The following is a 19727-nucleotide window of genomic DNA, read 5'->3' as shown; positions in this document are numbered from 1 at the left end:
TTAATATAAATTTGTAGTGGATCCAGTCAGAATAGGGGTGTGATTTTTCTTCACCTTTGTTCAGCAATGTACATAATCAAAGCTATGATAAGAGGGCTTGGGATTCCAGGAAGGAAAAAAAAGTGTAGTGCTGAATTGGAAAATACTGTGACCATCCCCTCCAAACCTCAACCCTAGCCCCCTTACTGCCTCCTGGGGGAGGGGAAGGCACTCAAATCTATTATTATTGTGGTAGTAGTCTCTCAGTAACCGAGAATGACATATCTTTGTGCGTTTTCATAGATGAGTGTGCACAAAGACACTTGTGCATGAAGGAGATTTAAGTGGAAAAGTTGATGCACAGAGACCACTCTCTCAGCGTTGGAAGCCTGGGTCCAGTGGCACGAAAAGTCGTTACACCTGGAGACTTCCTCAGCTGCATTGGATGGCCGTGTTGTCCTTTGTGCTCCAACATGCCCTAAGCACTCCACAGTGCCTTGCTGCATTGCCATCTCAGCCGTTGAACCTTCTTATTGGTTTCTTCCATCTGTTAGGCCAAAGCAGTCTTCACATGCTGGGTGAGCAAAGCCCTGGTTCACCAGGGATTGGCGACGACCCACTGGCTACCCTCACAAGGTTTAGCCGGCCTGTGGAAGCCGTTGCCCGGGGTGTGGCCCCTGCCACATGCTAGCAGCTACTGGGAGCCACAAGTGAGAGCTGGGTGTCAGGTGAGGGTCAGGGGCTGGAGAGCTGCCCTAGGAGGGCACGACAACCCCTCCATACCAGAGATACTACTCCTCCCTGAGCACCCCATACACCCCATTATTATTATTATTATTGTACCCTACCAAATAATAGTCACCTCTTCATGCAATATTTTTTTCTCTTCTTTAAAAAAAATGAAAAGTAAAAAAGTACCTTAGATTTAGAGCTGAAAGGAACCTCAACTTTCATCCAGTCTAATATATTCATTTTACAGAAGAGGAGTCACTTGCCCAAGATCACAAAGTAGTCAGAGATTGGGTAGGGAAAAAGGCCATCCAATGCCACCTAAGGAATAGCAAATATTTCAAATCTCTAAAATCAACCTAATAACTTCACCTTTTATTTCAATTTTTTTTTTTAACTTTTACCTCTGTCATAGAAGTAATACAAAGTATCACCTCCAAGGCAGAAGGATAAGGACTAGGAAATGGGGGTGACTTGCCCAGGGTCACAGGTCCTTCAACTTCTAGGCCCAGCTCTCAACCCACTGAGCCACCAAACTGCCCCCTTATTAGTGATTTCTTTCAATCAACTCTTGCTTTGTTAAACTATTTCAGTTAATTTTGTAAAACTAAGATGGATGCTAGCTTTTTATGCCATTCACTTAAAATAATGAGCTTTTTGCTCAAGCTTTCCAAAGACAATTTGGAGATTTAAAAATAATTGGGCCACAAATCAAGCTGCTTTATGAATATTAGAATATTGTTTAGTTATTTAATAAGATTAGGTCAATCAGGGAAAACTTTGGTTTCTTTCAGAGTGACAGTGAAAATGATTTAATTTCTAAGCTTTTCTTCTAACTTTCTCATTTACAATGCAAACTTCTTGAGGGCTGGGAGTGGTTTACTTTTCTTTGTATCTCTCTGGGCTTTTAGAACGAGTGGATCCAATTTTTTTTTTTTTTGGTTTCTTTGTTATGGAGGTTAACAATTGGCTAACCTGGAGTGGTTTTGCTGAGATCCATAACACTCAGCCACTTCTTGCTAAAATCTGAGAAATAGAATTTTCTTTCCTTAAATTCCAACCACAGAAGGACTCTTCTAGCTATTTTAAACTCCGATACTTAGTAACTCAGTAACACCTTTCCCGAATACTAACCGAAGGTGATTTGTCTTTTTTGATGGAGTAGAGATAGGACTAAATGACTAACTATGGGTAGGCTATATAGATAGGTTCGTACATACTAACTGTAGATAAGTACACAAACTAGACAGACAAAGATAGAAGGAGAGATAGAGATTGATTGATAGATAGCCAGCCTCAAAATTCAAGCGGAGGAAAACCCGACCGTAGGATCTAGTTAACTGAATAAAGGACTGATGCTGAATAATTTTCTTTGTTATTTAGGACAATTACGGTAGAAATCGGAGTCCTCGGAGTTCTGGGGGTAAAAGTTGAGCCTTCCCTTTAAAGGTGCCATTGTCTTCCTGGATTATTTAACCTCCTTCCCTCTCCACACCTCTCTCCAGCATTTTAAATGCAGATGGGACTGAAAGTTATTTTGAATTTGAAGGAGTCAACGTCTTGCCTTCTGGCTCTTTGGAAGCCATCCCTTTTATCACGGATTTTGAATGTAAACCCAGCCCACTGAGAACCTTTTTAGTTCACCACCTCGGGCTTCCAGGCCCCATCGTAGGTGTTTTGTGCCAGTTTTTCTTAGAATTTAGTTGTCTTATTAGAGTTTAACTCCTAGAACTCCGGAGGGGAAAGACACTACCCGTCATTTTTTTTTATAAACCAAAGTTTCTTTTATCAGTGCGCCCTTTGAATTCAGACTTCCTGAGAAGATAATAGTTATTAGTGAATTCTCAGGTTGGGGTGAGAGTCGGAGGCTAAGGAGAAAAATGTTAAAAAATTTTCCTTTCTGAAACTCCCGGAGGGTCGACTCGGATACCTCAAAAGTCCCTTCTAGCTTTTTATCCTCTAATCGTATAAAAATCCAGAGATTAAGAATGAGAATCCATTTCTATAGTAGTTAAAAATATATATTCACTGACCAACAGGGCTATAGCGCGTGGTCTTCCCTAGCAGCTGACCAGCCTGCGTGCAGCAGACGGGATCGTTTGTTTGTCCTTCCCATTTATCGTTTTCCTCCACCAGGACTTTTTTTGTTAATAATTTTTTACTTCCTTCTTGTTAAGTTTGTTTCGGAGACAAAACGGAAACCTAACGATAGGGATTCTCTTAGATTCCAGTTCTAAAGTGTTGAATGAACGTTCCCGCTCCCCACTCGTACTACCCAGCTCCAGGAGCCTCCTATCACTAAACCACTCCGTAGATTGCACATTTATCATTTTGTAATCTACTTACCTGCGGAGTTACAATCCCAACTGGGGCTTATATCTTGGGGTGTCATTTTTTATCGGTGGATAGAACAGGCTCCTCCACCCCCCCACCCCCACCCGCGCATTCCAAACTTAATTAAGTGGAATAGGGATTTCGAGTTCCATGGTTTACAAGTGGCCAGAACAATCACGCCCTTCAGCCCCTGCCCGGGTCGCCTTCTGTTTCTCTCTGCCCGACTCCATGGCGGACCCAGAGAGGAGAGTAGGTGATTCCGCCTTCCCTGGTGCTCCAAATGAGCATTTTCCTAAGCCCCTAGTGGGCTTTTTTAGAGCTGCGGATTTCTGCAAGCGCCTTGCAGTCAAGACTGTTAAAACAAATTACGTGGGAAAGACACGGGAGGGAAAGAAAGCGAGCCCCCAATGCACGCTGTGTATAACGTGGAAAGGAAGGCTTTTGAAAAGCCTTGAGTATCGTGTTTCCAGTGGCATCCTAGTGTGAGCGATCCTGTTTTGGAATGACACGTGAAAGGGGAAAACACGGACCGCGTGGCTGTTTCCCAGCTCCTCGGAGGGCGCGGGTGCGGCGGTGGGAAGCTGGGGTCAGCCTCCGTGGCTCCCCCACGTTAAGAGCTGCAAGCAGAGCAAGACCGGTTAGGCCTCCGCGTCGCGCAGCTCCTCCCCAGGGAAACTTATTGGGCGGGGAGTCCCCACGGGCCAGGGTTGGGGAAGAGCAGTGGCGCCGCTTTCACTGGAAACGGGCAAACCCATCCCACGTGGAACAGCGCGCTAAAGGTGCCTACATCAAGGCAGAAAGTCTCTTTCCCCAGCCACATGTCCCTTCTTGTGCGCGCTTCCCCCCGGGGCTATTCACGCCCGAGCGCAGTCGCTCGTCCCGCGTGTGCCCCGCTGCGCCCAGGGAGGGGGAGGAGCGGGGTGGGGGGAGCGAGGCGGGGGAGGCGGAGGGGAGTTGGTGGTTCCACTGCAGCGGGGGCTCCCTGTGTCCTTGTGCGGAAATGACACACGGAGTCCCGTCACGTCACGCGAGAGCGCAGCGCACGGACACACACAAAGAAAGGGGAAAAAACACGGCACCCGCCACCCCTAGCAACTCCCCAGGCCGCATTAGCCAGGCCCTCCCCCCCACTTCTCCTGTGGGCTCCCCCCCACTCCCCGTTCCCCAACACGCGCAGCGCCCAAACTCGACTGGGTCCCGCTCTTGCAAAGTACAGAACTCGTCCCAGGTAAGTGTGAGAGATAAATAAAAAGCGGCTGCAACGGCAACTGCTGCAAGAGCAGCAGCAGCCCGGGATCTGGGGCGACTGGGAGAAGTGGCTGCAACATCCATGCCGGGGGTGGGGGCGGGAGCAGGGGAGGGGACGAGAAAGGAAGGGGGGTGACCTAAGTGCGTTTGCCGGGTGCACACGGGAGAAGCTCCCACCCGGGAGTGGAGCGGCGGGGAAGAATCGAGACGAGCGCGCGGGCTACCGCCGCCGCCACCGCCACTGTTGCTGCTGCTCCTCGCGCGCTCTGCTTCGCCCCATTGTGCGGCGTCTCCCTTTGTGCCTATTCAGAACTGGGCTACATGGCGTACTGAGGAGCACGCGCCGGGGTGGGGGTGGGGTAGAGAGGTGGGGGGACGGAAAGCGCGGAGCGAGAGGAGGCTCCTCCATCAGGCCCAGGGAGGGGGGAGCGTGAAGTGGAACGGTCCGGTCCTCCGCCCGCCGGCTGGCCCCACTCCGCGCCGTCCTCCAGCCCACCCCCGCCGCTCCCCCGACTATGGAGTGGCCGAGCTCGGGCAGTGGCGGTGGCCGTGGCTGCGGGAGCAGTCTCCGCCGCCGACGCTCGGGCATCTAGATCCCAGGGGAGGCTTCGTAGAGTTCGGGGATGGGCTGGAGCTTGTAGATATGTGTGTATTTTGTGAGTCGTGTGTGTGTGTTTATGTGTGTATGTATGTGTGTGTGTGAGTGAAGAGAAAGGGGCGGAGTCTAGGGAGTGCTGAGCTGAGCTACTGGGAACCCTAGAGAAGCCGCCGGCAGCCAGACGCTCGGAGAGACTGAGCCTCTACTCTGGGCTTAAGCCGGGACCAGCCCCGGCCAGGCGGCCGAGCCGGCCCCGCCGCTAGGGGGCGCGTCCCCCCCCCCTCTTGGAGCTCCTCCTCCTTGCACATTCCCGCCCTTGGTGGTCGCGCCTTTGCTGTCCTGCGACGCTTCCTAACTATATCCAAAGGGAACCGGAGTTGGGGGTGACCCCTGCTCCCCCGTTTTCCGTATTCAAAGATGAATACTCAATCCATGCTGCACCCTTGCCGTTTCAAATTTTACAATGCACGTAAAGCTCTTCGTAAACCTTAAAAAGCAGTTATTTCCTATTAGGAGCATCAGTTGCACTGAAATCTTCCCTGGGTTACACATCCTCCATCAGGAAAGCTGGGTAGTGCCCATTTCCACGTGCTAACCTGGGAAGTCGGCCTTATTTGTGCCTCTAAGAATGCAGATCCTGCTTTAAAAAACAAAAACTACTTTTCTAAAAGGACAATAAGGGCTGCAAGCTTCTGGGGGTAGGAAACTGACTTAAGGAGTCAAGAAATCACAGGACCTCTTTGCTGTAGGAAACTGGGACAAGGAAGTAGTTATGGGGTGCATTTCCAGGCCTCTTGGGTAAGATTTAAACATTTTGACGTTTGGGGTGTCCAAGTAAGGGGTGGTTATTATTAGAGTTCTGTAGCTTTTGAACCGGACAAAGAATTGATTTTTTCCTTGATCCTGGGATTTGGGTATAATCTAAAACCTTTTAAATGACTACTCTGTTTTTAGTAGGTAAGGGATTTGCAAAAAGGTGATTGGGAGGAAATTGGGAAACCTTAAATCTGTGTGTGAATGGGAATTACTTATTTGAATTGTGAAAGAGCAGAGAATCTACTCTGATTCAAGTAGAAAGTTAATTTTGTGTAATTGGGGGGGGGACACATAGAAAAACAGCTTATTGGTTATATATATAACCAATAATATATATATATATATATATATATATATATATAATTGGTTATATATATATATAAGGAAAGGATTGCAGTCACTTTCCTATGGAATGGAATGAAGATGGAATCAGGGAATTTAGATGATCTCTTACAGCCTCTAAGGATAGTTGCAATCCTTAAATTCAATAATCTTTTCAGGCATTGTCCTCAGTCGGCAGAGATGTTTCCAGTGATGTCTATCGGCTTGAAAAAGTGTAATTAAGCAGCAACGACTTGGGGTTCCCACTTTGTCAGGACATCATCGGCTAGGTGTTGTCAGGACATTGGAGAATTCAAGCAAGATCATAGATTTAAAATTGGAGTCATCCAATGTACCTCCTCATTTTATAGAAGAGGTTTAGATAGTTTTGACCCAGGTCACCCAAGACTCTTCAGATTCAATATATTTGCTTGATACCAAACACTGCCTATGGTAAGGGCAGCAGAAGCCAGAGACACATTGGTCACCATACGTGGGCAGATTTCCCCATGGTCCTAATTTTAAGAAAGGAAAGTATATTTTAAATTCATTTTTAAATTTAAAACCCTTACCTTCCGTCTTGGGAGTCAATACTGTGTATTGGCTCCAAGGCAGAAGAGTGGTAAGGGCTAGGCAATGGGGGTCAAGTGACTTGCCCAGGGTCACACAGCTGGGACGTGTTTGAGGCCAGATTTGAACCTAGGACCTCCCGTCTCTAGGACTGGTTCTCAATCCACTGAGATACCCAGCTGCCCCCAAAAGTATATTTTTTAAAAATTATATTTAATTTGTTTCTTGAGAGCCATCCCATATGACATGGTATTTATATTTTAGAAAGAAAAAAATCACAGGTGATTGATGTATTAAGAAAGTTCCAAAATATGTAATTATAGCATCTCCAAAGTTTGAGGGTGTCTCATCAATCTCGAGTCTAAGAAAGTGTAAATACTGTGTATTGGTTCCAAGGCAGAAGAGTGGTAAGGGCTAGGCAATGGGGGGTTAAGTGATTTGTCCATTGTCACCATTAAGAACAGAGGAACTTCATTACTAAAAAAACTTCCTTACTAATTCTTAATAGAATCTAGCTAAGTACTAGGTATTTCCAGCCCACTTCAGTTCAGTAAACATATATGTACTATGTGCTCAGGCACTATGCTAAGTGCTGATCAGGAAAACCAGAGTTTAAATCCTTCCTTAGACACTTACTAGCACCGTGACCTTGGGCAAGTCACTGGCCTCAGTTTCATCATCTATAATGTGAGAATACTGACAATACCTCCCTCTCCAGGGTTATTGTGAAGATCAAATGAGGAAATCATTGTAAAACACTTAGCTCAGTGCCCGGTACATTAACTAAGATCATTATTGGAGGCAGTTAGGTGGTACAATGGGTAGAGGGCCAACTCTGGAGTCGGGAAGACTTGAGTTCAAATCCAGCCTGAGACACTGTGTATCCTTGGGCAAGTCCCTTACCGTCTGCCTTCATTCATCCTAGGAGGAAATGACAAATCACTCCAGTATCTTTGCCAGGAAAACCCCTTGGACAGTATGGCCCATGGAGTCCTGGAGCGTCAGACATGACTGTGAACAATAACAATAGATTATCCTCAGTGGCTAAAATGTGCCCTTTTCCTTCTTTACCTATTGAATTACTGTGCCTCTTTTTTTTTTTTAAACCCTTACCTTCCATCTTAGAATCAATACTGTGTATTGGTTCCAAGGCAAAAGAATGGTAAGGGCTAGGCAATGGGGGTCAAGGGACTTGCCCAGGGTCACACAGCTGGGAAGTGTCTGAGGCCAGATTTGAACCTAGGACCTCCCGTCTCTAGGCTTGGCTCTCAATACACTGAGCTACTCAGCTGCCTCCATCCCTCTTTTTAAAGTAAAACTCAGAAGTTTCTCTTCATGAAGCCTTCTTGGCATCTCTCCCTCCTTCCTTTCCCCTCTGACATGTAGCAGTTTGTTTTGTCCTTCCTTGGGCATGCTCCCCTCTCTCTCCGGGCCTCAGTTTCCCAGTGTGTAAAATGAGAGCTTTGGACCATGGATCTCCAGTAGAGTTGCTGTGTCCAGAGGAGGGGCAGTGCCCCATTTCATTCTGTCTTTGCATCCTCAGCATCTGGTGCCGGCACATAGGAAATGCTCACCAAAAATGCCTGTTGAATGCTGAAGTTCCTTTCTGAGGTCCTTGAAAGCTCCACATCTGCCCTCTTTTCATTCATTCATTATAGCAGAAATAGCTCTAGATTTACAATCAGCGGCCCTCGAGGAATTCAGATTCTTCCTCGGGCTTGGGAAAATCCCTTCCCTTCGTGTTTTAATGAGAGCAGAGACATCTGCCCCAGTGTGCTGGTCCTGGGATTCTGGGGCTGTGAGGAGGCATTTTTCTCCTTGGAAAGTTAGTGGCTCTGGGCCCGGGAGCCTCCCCCGCTCCTCCTTTGCCCATCCTTCTCCTCTCCAGCTCCTACACGGCGGCTTTCTTCCCTCTGACTCTCCGGCATCTTTTACAACTTCATTATTTCAATCTTGTAGCTTTTGTGGTTTCTGGAATCGGCTGCTATATTGGGACCAGCACATTCCGAGCTTAAATAAAAAACTTTCCCGTTAGTGTCAGCTTTGAGTTCATTTCACCACAGTGGCGGTGTTTCATGGAAGCCGTGCCTGGGGTTTTGATTGTTATTGGGAATTTCTGGGCTTTTTACAAAATAAGTGTATTTGAGAGTTTTAGAACCACTTACTTTAGTCTGGATGATTAAAAACCCAATATATTAAATTTGCTTTTAATGCCAGGCGTGACTGTGGAGCTCTCAGAATGTAAGGTGTGTACTGCCTCCATTACTCCTGCAAAGTAAATATGAACATTGTGTTTTCTGGGTGTGCTTAGCTTTCTTGCAAAATAATAAGGGTTTTTTAAATGCAGAATATGGATGCGTTCAGTCAAGTATCCCCCAGCTTGCTCTTGAACCTTCCTGTCAGAGGAGAGGACTGGAGTACAATGAAATATAGTTGGAAAAAGTATCTAGGGAGGGGTTTGCCCATTCAATTAGACCATCATGCTGGTAAGGTGATTTGCGTTCAGAGTCCCAGTCCTGAGGTGAGTGAATCCATTAGTTTGGCTTTCTTGAGCACTCACAGTTCACCCCTTACCTACAGCCTGTGGTCATAGGACCGGAGACTGAGAGCTGTAAGGAGCCTGGAGGTTTTCTCATCCGGCTCCCTTCTTAACTCTTCCGGGGCTACAGAGCACTATGTATGGGAGAGCTGGGATTTGAATGGCAGTCCTGGATTTTCAAAAACAGGACTCTTTCCTTTGCACCCCCAGCCTGATACCTTGTTAGGTTTGTGATGTCACATTGAACTTTTTGCTAAAGTCATTCCTCGAGAGAGAGAGAGACTGGATCGATGGAAACCATTTCACCCCTGTTGGAAAAGCAAGCCAAGCGAATGTACTGTTGACCGAGAGGTAGTGGTGATCAAAAGGACCAACAAGAGGCTCTGTGATGTAGTGGGGGGAAATGGACTCTAGTCACTGGACCTGGGTTCAAGTTCTAATTTTTTAGGCAAGTCATTTAATATCCCTAGGCGTCAGTTTTCCTCATCTGCAAAACGAAGGCATCAGACTAGCTGGCCTTTGAGGTCCTGTTTTGCTTTAAATGTGTGCTCCTCAGTTCCCACTCTTAAAGTGAGATAAGCCTCCCTCCCCTCCTTAGGCCATCAGACTTGTTAAAGCAATAAATTGCCTGGATTGCCATTTTTTAAATTAAGAGCATTTTTTTTTCTTTCCTTCCCCCTCTGTCTTGCAGGACTAGAGAGTTAACATAAAGTCAAGAGAATTTGAGGCTTAAGCTGAGGAAGACTGGCTTGTCAACCTAAAAAATACACCACCACAATGCCTAAATGATAAGATACTAAATTACAGGTAGTCAGGATTGAAGAGCTGAAAATAAACATGAATCTAGCTCTGTATTGAGCATGGGAAGATGAATTTGCCATTTGACAGCTCATAAGGACAGTCAATGACAATTACAGCTTTAGATAAACTTGTGGGAAAAATTGCCCTGGTTGAGAGAGGTATTTTTCAAACTGCATTAGCAGATGTAACTAAAAATAAAAACAAATTGAGAACATGCCCTGTAAGTCCCATGGGCAGAATGCCACCGTGAGACAGGCTTCTGAACAGCCTTGAGGCTCCCAGTCTTCCATCTAAAAGCAAATGAGACACCAGATTACACAAGTGTATAAAGTATGGGAACATTCTTTTTTTGTCCATAGGGATAACATTTTCCTTGGTTTTATCACCCAGCCACTTTTTTTTTAAGAAAAGTTTGATAAAGTTTTAGAATTAGAATATGTATGTGTGTTGCCATTTCTCTAGGATAAGATGCTCTTCTCAGACAATTAATGAAGAAGTTTGCTTTAAAAGTACCTTTCTCCTTCCCTTCCTCAAAACTTGAAATGTGTTTCTACATTTGACTTTCATTCTGCAAACTCAAGTATTCCATGCACCTTGGAAATTTAGCCAAGAAGCTAGTTTTCTTCATAATCTCATAAAACTATCTTTTTATTCTCTCCTGGTGACTTGTTTATATGATTGTTGTTTTCTTTCTTTTCTGTAGTTCCCACTTAGCCTCAGTTAGGGCTTTTTATGATAATAGGAAGAAAAGAAATCTATAATTATAAGAAATTTGAGTCCCTTTTCAACAATTGATCCACAAGCATGTCTTATTTATTTCTTTAACACGGATTCAGTAGGCACCTACGTATTCTTGTGCTAAGTCCTAGAGATGCAAAGAAAGAAACAATCCCTACCTACAAGGATTTTGCTTACATAGGTGAGGAGAGAGATGAAATGTAAATAATTAGATACATATCAAGTTCCTGGAAGGTACTCTTAGTGGGGAGGGTTCTAGCATCTGGGGGCAGTGAAGGACCTTCTGCCCAAGGTGAGCTGAGCCTTGAAGAGATGAAGATGGGGAAGCAGAGGATTCTAGGCATCGGGAGACAATCTGAGCAAAGGAACAGAGATGGGAGATGTGGTGGGCCAGTACAGAAGAATCACTGGCTGTACGGAGGGGAGTGATGTTAGATGTCTGGAAAAGGTAGGGGGGCAGGCTTTTAATTTCTCTAAATGCCAAGAAGACAACTTAATATTTGTTCCTGGAATGGAGAGAGACTTGAGAAAGGGGACATCAATGAGAGGACCATTTCTGTAATCAAGATGAGGGGGGATGAAGACCCGAACTAAGGATGCACTTGTGTGAATAGAGAAGAGTGGTAGGTGAGAGGTGTTAATGGCAGAAATGGTTAGAATGGACAACCGATTGGATCCACCAGGTGAGTCAGCATGAGGAGGTGAGGATGGCAAGGAAGGTCTGATCCCAGGTGACTGGGAAGAAGGTTGTGCCCTTGACATGGAGGATTTGGGAGGGGAAGACAATGAATTATATTTTGGATATATTAAGTCTGAAATGCCTAGGAGACATCTAGTTCAAAATGCTTCACAGTTCAGTGGAGCCACATAGTGAAGCAATTAAATTAATATTTAATTTATTTATAAATTATATATTTTATTATACATTATATATAAATTACAAATTAATTATATATTATAAATAAATCTTAAAATAAAATACTTTAGGCATAAATAAATTTTAAAATAAAATAAAATACTTTTTAAAAGTATTAGTATTTGATTCTCAAAGCTAAAGGGAACCACTGGAGCTTTTTAAGTAAGCTTGGAGTGGCTGCGGTCCTTTAGAAAAGTCACTTTTGCAGTTGTGAGTATAAGATGGATGAGAAAATGGAAAGACTTGAGGCAGAGACCCATTCAGAGGTTCCTGAAGTTGTCCAGGGGAGAGAAGTGTTTCAGTCCCCATTTTGGGGCGCAGCTGTATGAGTTCAGAGGAGAAAGAGGAGACTCGTGGAGTGACAGGTAGACTCTGAAAGACTTGACATCTAATTGGATGTGAGGAGGAGGTGAGAAGGATAAGGAGGGAGCATGAGGAATCCCTGATGGCTCCATGGTGGTGAACCTGTGGGATCGGAAGGATGGTTGTGCCCGTGATCGGAGGTGGTTAGTTCAGAAGTCTAATGAATGGGATTCTCTAGAGGCTACGTTTTTAGTGTTGAAATAGAAAGGCCTCTCAATATTAATTTTCCACATGGCTTTGGGGGAGAAGGCACCAGGAACTTTGTTTTGGAAATGTTGACTTTGAGATGTCTTCAGGACATCTCCTTTGAAATGTCCAATAGGCACATGGCAGTGCCGGACTGGAGAGAGGGCTTCCCGGGGCAAGGCTTGGGTTTATAGATTTGGGAGTTGTCTGCATAGAGGCAAGGGTGGTCCCCAGGAATTTATGAGATCAAGGGAGGGTGTAGAGAGGGGCAAAAAAAGATGGCCCAACACAAAGGCTGAGGGACATGTCCAGGGAAGGGGAAGGATGTGAAGGGTGACCTGGTATAGATTAGTCAGATAGACAGAAGCACCAAGGGAGTAGTATCATGAAAGCTCAATAGAAGAGAGATTATCTAGGAGAAGAGAGTGATTAACAGTGTCAAGTGCTGCAGGAGAGGTCAAGAAGGATGGAGACAAAGAAAGGCCCATAGATTTGCAGCATCTCTGGGAGGCCTGAATAAGGCAAATGCAACAGGAAAGTACATTCGCTTCTTAGACTCTCAGCTTCTTACTGATGCTCAGAAAGGTCTGTGTTGTCACAGCACACGTAGAGTATGATAATATGCTGATGGGTGGAAATTGCCTTTCCTAAAAACAAGATATCTTTGAGCCTCATTGAAACTCCCCCAAGTTTCTCCTGTTACTATTTTTTAAAAATAAAATAAAACAAAATTTAAAAAATAAAATAAATTTAAATAAAAATAATACAAAAAAATAAAAACAAAATAAAAGGCCAAACATTTATTTTGTTTTTATTTTTTTAATTGATTAATGAATTTAGAATATTTTTCCATGGTTCCATGATTCATGTTCTTTCCCTCCCCCCTCCTGTTCTCCAGTTATTTTAAGGGAGATCAACAACATTTATCTTAATTCACTTTAATTTAAGAAGTAAATGTCTCTCATCACCCTTTTAGGAGAGGAGATATGAAGACATAACATGAGGTTATGGCAATTCTAGAAAAAAGATTTCTGATTTCAAGGCTGTCTGGTTTAATTTCCGGTCTTATTTACTATTCGTAAGGCCTTAAAAGTAATCGTAGGAAATGTAACATGGTTTGTCTTTTGTATTTAATGTTGGCTGAAAAATTAAATGGGAAGCTTCCCCTTGCCAATCCCAAAGGGTCTCCCTTTCCAAATCATATGATAAATCACGAATCATATCTCGTGGAGAGTTCTTGAGAGTATAGTAATACCATTGGAGAAGGGACGCATTAGGGAAGGAAACAAGGATGTTACATGTATATGCCAGGCCCTGGATTAAATGATGCCATTTAAGGCCTCCCCACCTGTGAAAAGTAGGTGGCATTGCTTCCACTTTGCCAAGCCACTGGGAATTTATGAGATTTAAGTGAGAGTATAGAAGGAACAACAACCAAAAAAGGAGACCACGAGGGAGCCCAGGACGAGAGGCAGTGACTCACCCAGGGCCGCACAGCCGAACATACATGAGGCTAGTTCCTGACTCCAGACCCAGGGCTTTATACACCGTACCTCCATGCTTTCTCTGTAAAGGAGCCGTTTGAAGGCCGCAGGACCCAGGCTTCCATGCGTTTGTATGGAGAGCAGCCCTGTCTGTGGACCTTCTGACCGTCCTGGGTGAGCCCGGCTGCTGTAACAAGGACAAAGGCCAAGATCTGAACTTTATGATTTCAGGACGTTTCAGGAAGCCCAAGCACTTCCCAGGCCTGGGCCAAGCCCTTGCACTCCGGGTCTCTGCTCGGAAAGCTTGCCTCCTTTGCCAGGGTCCTAAGAGGCCGAGGAGGCTGCATACTCCCTAGGATGTGAGCAGGCATTGGGGAGACGAGGCCTTGGGGCTTAACAGAGAGATGGGGAGCCACCTTTCCCCCAAGAGCTTGGCGGGCCTCCCGCGGTCCCCCGGAGGCATCTGCGGCCTCTTGAGGAGGAATCCGGAACCCTTTGCAGGTAAGCAGCAAACACTCAGCATCACGCCCGCCTCTCTCCGCGGGTCTGGTGCACACCACGCTCTATTCTCATTGGGGTTGAGCTGATGGAGGAAGAAAATCCCCCTTTTCCCAAGTGGCGCCAGGACGGGCCTCATTCTTGTTATTTAGTTGTTTCTGCCACATGCCTAAGGGTGACCCCATTTGGGGTTTCCTTGGCAGAGATACTGGAGTGGTTTGCCATTTCCTTCTCCAGCTCATTTTACAGATGAGGAAACTGAGGCAGATAAGGTTAAGCAACTTGCCACGGGGCACCCAACTAATAAGCTATCGGGGGTTTTCTTGGCAGGGATATTGGAATGGTTTGCCATTTCCTTCTCTGACTCATTTTACAGATGAGGAAACTGAGGCAGATAGTATTAAGCGACTTGCCATGGGGCACCCAACTAATAAGCTATTGGGGGTTTTCTTGGCAGGGATATTGGAATGGTTTGCCATTTCCTTCTCTAACTCATTTTATAGATGAGGAAACTGAGGCAGATAGCATTAAGCGACTTGCCACAGGGTATCCAACCAGTAGGTGTCTGAGAACAAATTTGAACCCAGGATGAAGAGTCTTCCTTTCCTGATTCCAGGCCTGGCACTCTTAATCTGCTATACCACCTAAGTGCCCATATTTGAGTCCAAAATCATTCAGTTTAGCTTAACAACCTCACCCTCCTCTTTGCTTGCTGTGTGATTTTAGCCAAGTCATTTCATGTCTGACTTCATCTGTAAAAATCTCTCACTTTCAAACTTGCAGACTGCATATCAAGATGTTAGGGGGAAATATATATATATATTTAAATTTTAAAAAATTGTGTGTGTGTATTTCTAGGGCTTCATTCATTTAAACATCTTTCAGCGAGGAAAATTCTTCCTCCAAAGAATGAATGAATGGAGTGGATGAATGCCTAGGAAAGCATTGGTTAAATGTTTACTATGGATCAAGCAGTATGAAGAGCCCTGGGGTGATATGAACTGAAAAAAGAAAGACAAAGGACAGCTAGGCAGCACAGTGGATAGGGCTCCAGGTCTAGGATCGGGCAGACATAGGTTCAAATCTGGCCTCAGACACTTTCTAGCTGTGTGACCCTGGGCAAATTGCTTAACCCCTAATGTCCAGCCCTCACTGCTTTTCTGACTTAGAATTGATAATGAGACAGAAGGTAAGTGTTTGTGGGGGGGAAACAAACAGGTCCCCCACAGATTATAAATTTAGAGAATTGCCTGGGGGCACTAAGAGGTTAGGTTACTTGTCTAGCATCACAGAGCTAGGCAGAACTTGAACCCTGGTCATCTTACTTCATGTCAGCTGGCTGTCTATGCACACCTTGTCACCTTCTTCTTTTTTTTTTAATTATCAGAAAAGGGAGGACTTGGAGATATTATTCCAGAATATCTTCCATAAATGATCAGGGAAAGAAAAACAACACTTAATTTTATTTCATTTTATTTTTTTTTCAAACCCTTACCTTCCATCTTGGAGTCAATATTATATATTGCCTCCAAGGTAGAAGAGTGGTAAGGGCTAGTCAATGGGGGTCAAGTGACTTTCCCAGGGTCACATAGCTGGGAAGTGTCTGAGGCCAGATTTGAACCCAGGACCTCCCCTCTCTAGGCCTGACTCTCAATCTACTGAGCCACCCAGCTGCCCCCAACAACACTTTAAAAGATCTTTATTTTTTCCTTTTTTTCCTCTTCATTGTTCAAAATATAATAAAACAGCAACTTGGAAATCCACGTCTTATTGAATTAATGACCAGTGACTTCAGCCCATTAGTGCCCCCAGCCAACCATAAAAGCCCCTTATAAATGGCTCACTTATTTTAAAAATCCTAGAATTAGAGAGACTTTACACTATTTTCTTGTGAGATACCATTTCATCTTAAAAATAATTTTAATTAGGGGGCAGCCAGGTGGCTCAGTGGATTGAGAGTCAGGCCTAGAGATGGAAGGTCCTAGATTCAAATTCGGCCTCAGATACTTTCTAGCTGTGTGATCCTGGGCAAGTCACTTAACCCCCATTGCCTAGCCTTTACCACTCTTCTGCCTTGGAACCAATACACAGTATTGATTCCAAGATGGAAGGTAAGGGCTTAAAAATAAATAAATAAATAAATAAATAAAATAATTTTCATTACTAATACATGACATGAGTACATCCTATGAAGCACTTACAAGGAAATGGTATTTCCTAGCATGGTTTACACAGTACAACTTTATTCTCTTATTCACACATGGCTGAGTATTTCATAAACCTTTTTTTCCCCCTGATCTAAAATACTTTTAAGCCTTCCTCCAGTGTTAGTGACCCACAGTTGAGTAAAAATTATAAAGTGAAAAAATTCTTAAGCAATATATTTACTCTCGTAATCACTTCTTTTTTATTTATTTCTAACGTTTGGTACTTTGTTACCTGTGGCATAAATACTTCAAATGCTCCGAGTTGGAATGATTTGATTTGACAGAAATAACAATCTTGTCTCTACTTGTGAGTATAATTTAGAGCATAACTAACTGCTTTCCACCAAAGATTGTTTCTGCCTTTAGCTTCCCCCAGTGAACTTTTAAGTGTTATTTTTTTTTATTACAAAGTAAAGTAATTGGAATTTAACATCCCTGCACGTTGCCCATTTACTTTTGGGTATTTGGAATTAAGAAGGCATAAGGAGAGTTTGAGAAGGCAGCACAATAGCAGCAATTCTGGGGCCTCGGCTCCCCCGTTTGGGGGGAACTTTCTCTACTTCTCCAGCTCGGTTCCATTGCCGCTGCCTTTGTCAGGCTGATTTCAAAGTCGGGCACCTGGCTACTGGGCAACAAGGAGCCTCCTCCTCTGCCCCTCGGCTCCCGCCCAGGCTGGCCTTTCCCAGGATGCTTGGCGGCAGTTCCCTGCCCTGGGCCTCCTCTGCCAAGGCCCCCAGTACGTCTCCCTCTTCTGTCGGGGCCTTCCCAGGGAGCTAGCCTATGGAGAATATTACACTGTGATGGGGGGTACGGGGTGGCTTGATCCCACTGAAAGTGTGCAAACTCCTGTAAGGCTGAGAATCGTGAGGCGAGGAAGAACTGAAGGTGAAACACGTGTAGGTCAAACGAGAGCTACCACCAAGGAATATACATCTGCTTTGGGAGGTAGAATCACAAACAGAGAGACTTTATCCCCTAACGCCCTTCCTCCCTGTCTCCCTCCTCCTTAGTCTTTGGGGAGGGATTAGGCCTGGTGCTTATTTGCTAAGTTCCTATGGAGCACTCCATCCTGGTTCCAAGTCCAAAATTCCTCTTGGGCTCAAGTCCCGGGCACTGCAGTTTCTCCAGACTTCTTAGAAGACTGGCTCTACCATCCCCTTTCGAGGTCGCCATTTTTTGGATGCTTGAGCCTGGTAGGGATTAACCTAGACACCTGAAACTCGGGTCAGATGAAATAGAACAGAACCCTCCTCCCTCCCTCCACCCAGGCCCATTTCTGGGAGCTAGGGTCAAAGAGGGCAAGGGAGGAAGTCCATCCCTTCTCCCTGGTTCATCATGGCACCAGAACTGTATTCTTTACATTCCTCTATTCATTCACCTATTTATTAATTTATTAATTTATTCATTCATTCATTTATTTATTTATCCATTCATTCATTCATTCATTTATCTATTTATTTTAAGCCCTTACCTTCCTCTTGGAATCAATAACACTGTATTGGTTCCAAGGCAGAAGAATGGTAAAGGCTAGGCAATGGGGGTCAAGTGACTTGCCCAGGGTCACACAGCTGGAAATTGTCTGAGGCCAGATTTGAACCTAGGACCTCCTGACTCTAGGCCTGGCTTTCCATTCACTGAGCCACCCAGCTGCCCGCTTTTTTTTACGTTCCTGATGGTCTCCATGTGAGGTAATCTGGGTAGGTCCCATTACATGTTTAACTCAGTCCTTCAGAATTCAAAGCCTAAAGAAGGTAACTGAGTTCTGTGGGAGCAATTTTGTCCTTTTTTTTTTTTAAATTCCTATCTATGGAAGAAACCAAACCGTAGATACCATCTAATTGACTGACTCATCCCTTAAGGATCTTTTCACATAGAGGCCTGGTAGTCCTCTTTCCCTGGTCAGACCTCTGACAAATATGTAAGATTAAAATTAATATCCAAATACTCCAAGTATTATTTTTATGAGATTTAATAATAATAACTTGAAGCAAAGGAAAGAATTAGCCTCAGTAAGGAGAAGCTTCCCAGACCACTCATGCAGGAGAGAGTGCAGAGCTGCCGGAGAAGAGAGAGCGAGGAAGGACAGCGTTATAGAACTTATCCATATACATAAGGACGCAAACTCGGGGACAAAGGGAAAGGGATGCTGGGAGATGAAGTCCAAGGGTACAAAATTTCTATTTACATAAGTTTATTCTTTTTTTAATTGATTTTAATCCTTATCTTCTTAGAATAACACTAAATATCCATTCTAAGACAGAAGAGCAGTAAGGGCCAGGCTGTTGGGATTAAGTGCTTGCCCAGGGTCACATAGCTAGGAAGTGTCTGTGGCCAGATTTGAACCCAGATCCTCCCACCTCCAGGCCTGGTCCTCAATCCACTGTGCTCCCTAGCTGCCCCCTGACAAGTGTATTTTTGCGTTTGACTCAAGAAGCTCTCCTAGCTATTTAGAAACCCCAGGGATAGCGTTGTGGTCTTCCTGGAGTTGATATTCTCATTTATCTGTTCCTCCTACCCTGTAAGACAGGTCCCAAAAAAAGGCTTTTTCTCTGGTGAGCCAGAGACATCCTAGACAGAATCCTGGGCAGACTGATGCTGGAGTTGATCTTCAGTCTGAGTCTTTCTTACTGTCCCCCTGTTGAATTCCAATAAAGCTAATTGCATGTATATTATAAGCCATAAATCCTAATTTAATGGAGATTTATGATCAGTTTGTATTGATCCGTGACGACAAAAACTCGATAAATACTTATTAAACAGTTAGGATATGCTGGGCCCTAAAGATGAAGAGCTGGAGAAACAGGGCACTCTCTGTTCTCAAGGGATATGCAACCCACCTTAGGAGAGTCATATAGGGTCAAAAGGAATAAAAGCACAAAATGAAAAAACAAAGGAAAATATTAAATAGAGGCATTCTTGGTCCCCTTTGGTGACCCCTGTTGGACCCCTTCTTGGAGTCATGTTTTTATGAGCATAAAATGAAATACATAGGATACAAAGGAAATCAAATATATTGAAATATATATATATATTTTTTAAACTTGGTACGAGGATCCCCAGGTAAGTCCCTATTGCCATGAGAAATTTGATGAAGGAAAAGTCACTTTCAGCTAGGGAAGGATTAGTGAAGGCTATGCAGAGGAAGCAGTTGTTGGACAACTGGGCCTTTAAGAGGAAAGAAACAGGTATTTATTAAACACCTGATTTGTGCTCATTCTTAACCCTTCATTTGCTCACTGAGGACTCCCTTCCCCACTAATCAGTGCACTTTGGCAGCACTACATAAGCTGATCGGACCTGTGGACTTGCAACAGATCTTAATTCTGTCCCCCCTCCAGTCTGATGCCCCTTACCCCTACACCAAGGAAAATAAAAAGGCAGAAATTTATTCCAGCATAAC

General features: G+C 44.5%; 1 protein-coding gene across 2 annotated transcripts in view; it reads left to right on the top strand.

The window, feature by feature from the left end:
• Positions 1-19727, top strand: part of BEND3 (BEN domain containing 3) — a 188708-nt gene that overhangs the window by 114552 nt on the left and 54429 nt on the right. The window contains exon 1 of one of the 2 annotated variants that reach the window (XM_001368154.4): positions 4046-4270. The exons of the other annotated variant lie outside the window; for it this stretch is intronic. The gene's annotated coding sequence lies outside the window, so the exon portion shown is untranslated. Of the gene's footprint in view, positions 1-4045; positions 4271-19727 lie in introns of those variants that run through there. 2 annotated transcript variants of the gene reach the window in all.

The sequence above is a fragment of the Monodelphis domestica genome, chromosome 2, assembly GCF_027887165.1.
Source record: "Monodelphis domestica isolate mMonDom1 chromosome 2, mMonDom1.pri, whole genome shotgun sequence".
In the NCBI taxonomy this organism is placed as follows: Eukaryota; Metazoa; Chordata; class Mammalia; order Didelphimorphia; family Didelphidae; genus Monodelphis; species Monodelphis domestica.
The sequence above is the reverse complement of the archived record's forward strand: the minus strand, read 5'-3'. Positions and strand labels throughout refer to the sequence as shown.